This window comes from Silene latifolia, chromosome 3 (genome assembly GCF_048544455.1).
Source record: "Silene latifolia isolate original U9 population chromosome 3, ASM4854445v1, whole genome shotgun sequence".
In the NCBI taxonomy this organism is placed as follows: Eukaryota; Viridiplantae; Streptophyta; class Magnoliopsida; order Caryophyllales; family Caryophyllaceae; genus Silene; species Silene latifolia.
In genome coordinates, this window is record NC_133528.1 from 90,195,817 (window position 1) to 90,205,696 (window position 9,880).

Below are 9,880 nucleotides of genomic sequence, written 5' to 3' on the forward strand. Positions count from 1 at the left end.
CAACTTATGCCCGATTGATAGCTAAAATAACCCGATTAGTATTTGACCCAACTTCCCAAAATAGACAGTTATTAAAGTATAATTTCTTAAAATGGAACTTTCCCGATATAGTAACTTTTCTCTTTTAACAAACCCGACTCAAAAATCCGTCTTTAATTATTTACTTAACTCGGGAATTAAATTGGGTAATTAGTATGATAATTAAATGAATTATATGATTAAAATAATCCGAATCAAATATTGAACCACTCAACAATCCCGGCTCAAAACCCGTCTTTAATTATTTTAATGCACTCGGGGATTAATTTAAATAACTAATTTAATTGGCTCGGGAGTTAAATTAAATAATTAATTTAAATGACTCGGGACTTACATTTATTAATTAATTTAAGAGTACGGCCGATTAATGAATTATAGCGATTAACTAATAAAACCCGTTTCAAAAACAACTCGAATAACCCATTAACCACCATCGTCCCTTCACACTCCCTCACGCACCACCACACGCCACCTCACCACCGCGACATGACCACCGCCGTGTTCCCCAACTCGACCCAGCCACCAACCACCGACCCCAAGGTGGTCGACTCCCCTCGGCGAGTCCAACCATGGCCGCCAAAACACACGGTTCACCACCACGCGACACCAAACACCTCCTTTCCTTATCCGACCACCACGCAACCCACAACTACCCCCGCCCAAAACACCACCGCCCGCTCGCCGCCAAGTAGTGCACCCAGTGCAGTGGCACCACCATTTCGACCTCCCCCTAGTCACGGTGGTGCCACCCCAAAGTTACTCCTCTCAACTCTTTGAAACACACACCCAAACCCGTTTTGTACCCCCCTGTCGCTGCCACCTCTCACCGCCACTAGCACCACCTAAAACCACCCCAACAACCACCATGTCACTCGTCTCTCACCACACTACCCTTATACCATGTCACCAACTATCATAGACGCCACTATAAGGCACGAAACAACCACCCAAAAACCCGAGAAAACAAAACAGAGGAAAAGGTGTTTGAATGCTTACTTTTCCGCCACCACCACCGCCCCTTTGTGGCCACCTATCAAAGTCGACGTCCGCCCCTAGCTCTTCCTTGCAGTGCCGCCAACAACCAAGCTCACTCTCCCTCTCTCTTATGCGTGAAATTCGATGTTTTTGCTGCGATGAAAGGGGTAGGGAACAAAGCATGCTTGTTTGCTTAAAAGAAGGGTAAAGAATGATAAAAAAAAGGAGTAGGCAGCCTTTGTTTGCTGGAAAATGGTGTAAAGGAAGGAAGAAGGAAGGCATGTGATTGCCTTTGTAAAGAATAGTAAAGAAAGAAAAGAAAAGGAAGTATGCATGTTGTGTGTGCAGGAAACGATGTAAAGGAAGCAAAAAGGAGTTGTAGTAATGATTAATAATAATATTAGAATAATAATAATATATAATAATAAAGATATATTTTAATAAAAGATATTTTATTAAAAGTCGAATGTAGGATAAACCCGTCACAATTAAGTTATATCGATACAACGTGGTTAATTAAAATAATTTACGTAATTATCGACTCATCAATTATCCCGCCTTAATTAGTAATATAAAATGTATAATAATTAATATATAATAATATCCGTTTAATAATATCCGTTTAATTATATCCGTTTAATTCAATAATATACGTTTAATTCAATAATATACGTTTAATTTATTATATAAAAATACGGGGTATTACAGTCTTCCCCCCTTAAAATGAACTTCGTCCCGAAGTTCGCTCCCATACTCAACAACAAAAAGGTATTGTATATTGTACTTTCGGACGTCACGCATTACTAACACGGTTAACACACTTTTTGACTCATCAATTAAACGTAACAAATACGGAATGTTACATTCTGCCCTCCTAAAAATAAACTTCGTCCCGAAGTTTTAGCTCTACTTTACTTAACCCAATTAACTACGACTAATAACTACCTGCGAACACAAATGTATAACACTTATATAATCATCTGAGAACACCATCATCTTTCCATCACAATTCCGATCTCAAACTCAAGTAACTCAATAACCATGGTCGCACTGGACCGCAACGTATCTCCCGTAACCATAACTCAGCTCATAGGCTAACTCATAACACATTACCAGTAGTTTAATCACACTCTCCTTTTACACATCAATCAACTAACCGAAGTAGGAACAAAACATATCGAACTCATCCGCATAGGTACCCCACAATTAAAGGTCAACTTGGTCAACTATAACCTACAAACAAGTGCAAATTACGCATCAAGATTTTACAATCCTCCCCAACTAAAAACATGGTTACGTCCTCGTAACCTTCATTATTATAACCAAAGTTCTCAACTACTGCCAACCACTGAAAGAGGCAACTGTTACAGTAAAAATCATTAGTAACTCATTCATCTCACCAATTATTGTAATCTTATACCTTAGAAATATAGGGAATCAATTAACCTTAGAAAAGAATTAGGGTCAACACTTGATAAATCGATTTATGAAAATTTATAACCTAATAGGTCCAATCTGACTTTCCTTTACTTATTGTACAGATTTAGGTCAAGACACAGAATCACCGATAAATGAAGACAACCAGTTTCGACATTCGTAACTAACCACAACCAAGATGACTAAATTAATCCACTACTTGTGACTCCGTTCTAGTTTCTTTCCCCAGATTTGCAATTATCATGAACCATACAATCAGACACTAGCTGGAAATCTCATTCCGAATTTATACTCACACGACAAAATTTAGCTTCATTTTCAAAACTTTTACCTTCCTACTGGACGGTGAATAAAGTTCTTAACATAATTCTTAATAACATATTTCACCCCTTGATTAGAAACTAATTTAAGCTTATTCAATTTTACTCATACTATCATGCCAACAATGTTATCAGCTAAGTTTTAATTTTATCACTTGTTGAGATACATAACTACTGAACATGCGTGCTACTACTGTCATATAAAACATTATAAATTCACATTACTAAGACTCATGAATTAATCAAACAATCGTATGCAAATTCGACATAGACGCACATTTTAAATGTTTTGATTCACGTTGTAAATTCCAAAAATCACGAATAAATAATTGTTCGATTAAAACTTGTTTCATATTACTTTTATAAAACACGGTGAGTTCAAAACACAGGAAAAAAAATAATTAGGTTTAAAGCATAAGAATTCCATTTTTAAAGAATTTTACAACTTAGTTGGTCCAACAAACATGTGACAGCTATTGGTCCAAAACTTGGGTCAGTTTACAAAATTTATTATTTAATATAGAAACATCAAGATTTTTCGTGGCCTTTTAATTTGAAAACATATGCGACTCTTTTGATCGATGGAGTTGTAATTATGCAAAAATTATTAATACCATTTAAATGAGAATTTTCACAAAATCGTTGGTCGAACATTACTGCACAGGAACTACCTAACCACAACTCACTAAAGTATTTATTTCTCCTAATCCGTATATCATATATGCATGAAACCGACGTCAAATGAACACTAACTCACGAGGCTATCTCTCATAAAATTTTTATCCTTAGACAATGAACAGAAAAGAAATGGCAGTAACGTCAATTAAAGAGTAACATCAACCAAAACAAGTTTCATCACTAAGTCTTTCATTTCCTATGTCCCAATTCTTACAACTATACTATCGCTACTAACCCATACCAACTTAGATCTCACACTGTACTTACGTAAATATGTACCCCATAGAATCCCTTCGCATCTCGATCTATTCCGTATATCTAATCACGATTGCTATGACTATAAACATGCAATTCAAATAGTGTTTCTAATTACTATCACAATATTATACTAGCATGGCTTTGGGATCACATAACCGCATATTACTTAGTCGTAGTAGTGCTATCAACACATCATTCATACAAATTACTTACCGTAGCTTTGTCCTGCAATAATCAATGTATCAATCAGTCAACACTTAGGCAACGATATATGAATTTCTGTTCAACCTCAAGCAACTTTCTACCCTTTCTCTCATATACCCTCAGGGTTGTCCGAGTCAAACTGAGAGGGCCACTGGTTCGGTGTGAGGGGGCCCCTAACTCATACCTGACCGTAGTGTGCTCCTAACAGTTCTATCCCGGTGTTCATTTTATTTAGACACATCCTATGTTCATTGGGCTCATTGGTTCAGGCCTGAGGATCGTTCGCTCTGATACCACTTTGTAACACCCCGGTTTATAAGGGAAGTCCTCGTCAAGACATTCTCTAATAAAACGGACTGTTACCATCTCGGTTTCCCGAGGTAGTAGATAACAAAGTCCAACTCACCAAAGTACTTTAAATAAAAACTTTAATGATTACATATGTCATACAATTTTTAATCAACTAGAACCTAATGTAAAATAAATACAACTCGCAGCGGAAATTAAATAAGTGATATAACTACATTTGTGATCTAGACTCCTGCAAGTCCGAAAGCTCACACGTCCAAGCTCCCCATATCCAGCTAACTCAAAACCTGCTATTTAAATCTGCTCCCCATTTAACCGGAAATATTAAATGGTTCCCCACAGGATGCCATCAATTAAAGCAGGCATCAATTTTATTTTGACACAGAAGCAAACACGTCAACACGAGGTTGAGTAGGGAAAACAATAAAACAGTAAATATGATATGCATGATACTCCGTCACCTCCTTATCTGCCTCAACTCAATCTCATATCTCATATCTCATAACTCATTTCTCATTTCTCTTTTCTCATTTCTCTTTTATTTCACGGACCGATTAACGGCAATCACGGACCCATTTAAGGGCAATCACGGACCCACTTAAGGGCAATCACGGACCCATTTAAGGGCAATCACGGACCCACTTAAGGGCAATCACGGACCCACTTAAGGGCAATCACAGACCCACTTAAGGGCAATCACGGAGCCCGAAGGCCAATACTGTTTATCACAACCTCACATCGTATCTCAACATCCTCACTACCGCCTCATCCTTCAACTCCAATGCATATGAAATGCTTAACAATAATTAATGCAATGCAATATGTATATAAATCGTAACGTAAATCAACAACCAGAATCCAGTCAACACAATTCAACATCGATAATAGAGTAAGTGTATTTCCCTACCTCAAAGTGCCAGCAATCCAATTAAGCAGTTAAGCAGTCCCGAAAATAAAGCAATGAATTTGATAATTGATCCATCACGAATTCGTCACCTAAAACAATTATTATAATTATAATTACTAACTACTAAATATAGTAATTTCCCAAAATAGAAGCTTCCCGAAATATAATCCCGACACCAACTTATGCCCGATTGATAGCTAAAATAACCCGATTAGTATTTGACCCAACTTCCCAAAATAGACAGTTATTAAAGTATAATTTCTTAAAATGGAACTTTCCCGATATAGTAACTTTTCTCTTTTAACAAACCCGACTCAAAAATCCGTCTTTAATTATTTACTTAACTCGGGAATTAAATTGGGTAATTAGTATGATAATTAAATGAATTATATGATTAAAATAATCCGAATCAAATATTGAACCACTCAACAATCCCGGCTCAAAACCCGTCTTTAATTATTTTAATGCACTCGGGGATTAATTTAAATAACTAATTTAATTGGCTCGGGAGTTAAATTAAATAATTAATTTAAATGACTCGGGACTTACATTTATTAATTAATTTAAGAGTACGGCCGATTAATGAATTATAGCGATTAACTAATAAAACCCGTTTCAAAAACAACTCGAATAACCCATTAACCACCATCGTCCCTTCACACTCCCTCACGCACCACCACACGCCACCTCACCACCGCGACAGCCACCTGCCGTGTTCCCCAACTCGACCCAGCCACCAACCACCGACCCCAAGGTGGTCGACTCCCCTCGGCGAGTCCAACCATGGCCGCCAAAACACCTGGTTCACCACCACGCGACACCAAACACCTCCTTTCCTTATCTGACCACCACCGCAACCCACAACTACCCCTGCCCAAAACACCACTGCCCTGCTCGCCGCCAAGTAGTGCACCCAGGTACAGTGGCACCACCATTTCGACCTCCCCCTAGTCACGGTGGTGCCACCCCAAAGTTACTCCTCTCAACTCGCCTGAAACACACACCCAAACCCGTTTTGTACCCCCCTGTCGCTGCCACCTCTCACCGCCACTAGCACCACCTAAAACCACCCCAACAACCACCATGTCACTCGTCTCTCACCACACTACCCTTATACCATGTCACCAACTATCATAGACGCCACTATAAGGCACGAAACAACCACCCAAAAACCGACAGAAAACAAAACAGAGGAAAAGGTGTTTGAATGCTTACTTTTCCGCCACCACCACCGCCACTGTGGCCACCTATCAAAGTCGACGTCCGCCCCTAGCTCTTCCTTGCAGTGCCGCCAACAACCAAGCTCACTCTCCCTCTCTCTTATGCGTGAAATTCGATGTTTGCTGCTGATGAAAGGGGTAGGGAACAAAGCATGCTTGTTTGCTTAAAAGAAGGGTAAAGAATGATAAAAAAAAGGAGTAGGCAGCCTTTGTTTGCTGGAAAATGGTGTAAAGGAAGGAAGAAGGAAGGCATGTGATTGCCTTTGTAAAGAATAGTAAAGAAAGAAAAGAAAAGGAAGTATGCATGTTGTGTGTGCAGGAAACGATGTAAAGGAAGCAAAAAGGAGTTGTAGTAATGATTAATAATAATATTAGAATAATAATAATATATAATAATAAAGATATATTTTAATAAAAGATATTTTATTAAAAGTCGAATGTAGGATAAACCCGTCACAATTAAGTTATATCGATACAACGTGGTTAATTAAAATAATTTACGTAATTATCGACTCATCAATTATCCCGCCTTAATTAGTAATATAAAATGTATAATAATTAATATATAATAATATCCGTTTAATAATATCCGTTTAATTATATCCGTTTAATTCAATAATATACGTTTAATTCAATAATATACGTTTAATTTATTATATAAAAATACGGGGTATTACAAATATACTCTCTCTGTCCCGGTCATTTGTTGTCCTTTGGTTTTGGCACAAAGAACAAGGAAAGAGGAAATGGCCAATTACTAAATGACATGTGGAGCAAATTGAGTATGAATGACCAAATTGTTCATCAAATGCATTCCTAAAATAGAAAGGACAACAATTGACTAAGACATCCGAAAATGGAAAAGGACAACAAATGACCAGGAGAGAGGGAGTACTTCTTAAACTAAACTGATGCAGAGAACTTCATCTAAAGTGACCGGGTAATCAACTGAAGTTCCTTCAGTACGTCAAACTATCTGTAGCATTATTGCATTAAAATCCAAGTCACTTGATTACGATAGACCAAAACTATATAAAAAAATTCAATAAAAAAAACAAAAACAATCATTTTGGAGATAGTGGCCTGCCACTTAGAATGTGCCACTTGGTTTCGACATGCGCTTGTTTCATGACAGGCATATTCACTCATACTTCCTCCTAGTTGCGGAGCTAGGAGCTAGAATTTTAAGGCAATGGAGGCGAAAATTATCACTGGGACGACCGTTTCTGTTAACCCCTCCCACCTCGTTCCACCACTGCTTCCTCCATTCATCTCCATTTTACCACTTTACATTTTCTACACTACTCACAAATGAACATTCAGTTCCGATTTTCTCTCAATACATAAGTGAAAATATATTCATGTGAGATCTTGTTTGATTCGTCTTTACGAGTACATTAAAAATATCTAACTTTTATAATTTTTGCGAATACGTAGGTAATGATATTTACCGCGTAAAATAAACGTTAGCAAACGTGAAAAAACAAAGTGGTAGAGTGGAGTTGAATGGAGAAAGTATAAGGTAATGTTTAACGTGGAAGGTTTTTATTAGTGATGTGTCGAAACTATGTACGGAGTACTTCTGTTTTAAAATACAACATAATAAATATAACTGCTGAGAATAAGTTTTAATTTATACGAGTTTTACACGTAAAGATTCTTATATTGGAAAATTAGAAAAGAGTATTTCACTACACTCGTATAAGGTAAAGGGCTATTTTCTTTATTGTCAATTGATTTTAGAGTAGAATCCTCTTGGATTTGTATTGTGGACCTTTTTTCCTCCGTTTGAGTACCACCCAGACCCGTTGTTGAATTTAATAGTAACTAAAAACACTGTAAGCAATATAGTACGTGTATGAGTCACACTATCCGTTTTTTGTTCGCCGTTTTCCGAACTGCGAACGCATGCCATCTGAGTAATAGCGCGCTGGAAGGGAATATTGGCCCATTTTTGTCGTCAAGGGGTGTTTTATGAGGAGTTATAATAAATAGGTTATTATTCATTTTAACCAAGTCGTTGCCGGCTATAGTTTAGATGGACCACAATTAAAGATTGAATCATAGAAACATGTTCTACGCTTAGCTACCTGAAAATAACGTCGTCTATTTCAGTTCATTTGTTGTCATAAATTCCATTATACCAACTCCATTCTAGTCAGGGACGAAGCTCGTGTAAAGATATAGAGAGAAGGTGTTTGGAAAGCTTGAGTATATTGAAATTAGGGTACCCTTGAAATTATTACGAAAGTATTTATACAAAGAGTCATAGGAAAACTAAAACCTAAGTTTCCTAACTAAAGAAGATTACAAAGAGATAGGCTATGGTATAGAATGAACTAACCTAAGATTACAACAAAGAGAATAAGGATAATGATAATACAAAAATATTTAGTGACTAATAAGAGGATTAGCCAGAATCTTTAGAGGTAATCTTATCATGCCCCCGCAAGACGGACGGGAGGAGAGAAAGTCCGATCTTGGAGAGTAACATACGAAGCCGTGGCCTAGGCAAGGGCTTGGTCTAGGCATCCGCGAGCTGGTCGTCGTTGTGAACGGGAGTCACACGGAGAGTGCCACTTTGAACCTTTTCCCGAATAAAATGAAAATCAATTGCAAGATGCTTCATACGGGAGTGAAAAACCTGGTTAGCACTGAGATGAGTGGCACCAATGTTATCGCAAAAAACAGTAGGGGAGCTAGGCAACTGAATTGAAATAAAGTTCATCCATGAGGTTCTGAAGCCAAAATAGTTCTGCAACAGCTCGATATTCGGCTTCCGTGGAAGAACGGGCTACGGAGCATTGTTTCTTTGAACACCAAGAGAGAGCATTGCGACCAAGATAGACTATTTATGCACCAGTGGATAGGGCATCGTCTTTGTCACTTCCCCAATCGGAATCAGAGAATGCATGAAGAGCATGGGATGAGTCACGATAAAGCATAAGGCCAACATCAAGGGAGCCATTTAGGTAACGTAGAACACGCTTGAGGGCCTACATATGGACAGTGGAGGGACCGGTGCATAAATTGAGACAATTTGTTGACCGAAAAGGCAACATCGGGACGGGTTAGAGAAAGATACTGCAATCCCCCAACCAGAGTGCGATAATCAGTGGGATTTTCAAGGGGCGTGCCATCACTGAGGCGAAGGGTTGCATTTGGGTCCATAGGGGTGTGCATTGGGTGAGAATCGAGCATGCCAGCCAGAGTAAGTAAGTCGGTAATGTAGCAACGTTGGCTAAGGAGCAAACCATGAGAGGTTGAGTGAACCTCAACTCCCAGGAAATAGGATAGGTGACCCAAGTCCTTAAGCGAGAACCGAGAGGCCAAACCCGAGATGAAAGTGCCTATGGTGGTCGAGCACGACAATGATATCGTCAACGTAGACTAACATATAAACATGTTTAGGGGTGTGGCGAATGAACAGAGATGTATCACATACGAAGTTGGTGAAGCCAACGCTAAGGAGGTAGTTAAGGAATTCATTGTACCATGCTCTAGAAGCCTGACGGAGGCCATATATCGCTTTG

General features: G+C 38.4%; 1 long non-coding RNA gene across 1 annotated transcript; it reads right to left on the reverse strand.

Annotated features, from left to right (window-relative positions):
• Positions 1-4,306: 4,306 nt before the first annotated feature.
• On the reverse strand, positions 4,307-6,656 carry LOC141647774 (uncharacterized). Its single transcript, XR_012545837.1, has 3 exons — positions 6,343-6,656; positions 5,128-5,216; positions 4,307-4,520 (listed from the first exon to the last, which is right to left on the reverse strand). It is a non-coding gene; the product is annotated as an uncharacterized LOC141647774 (long non-coding RNA).
• Between the last annotated feature and the right edge of the window lie 3,224 nt (positions 6,657-9,880).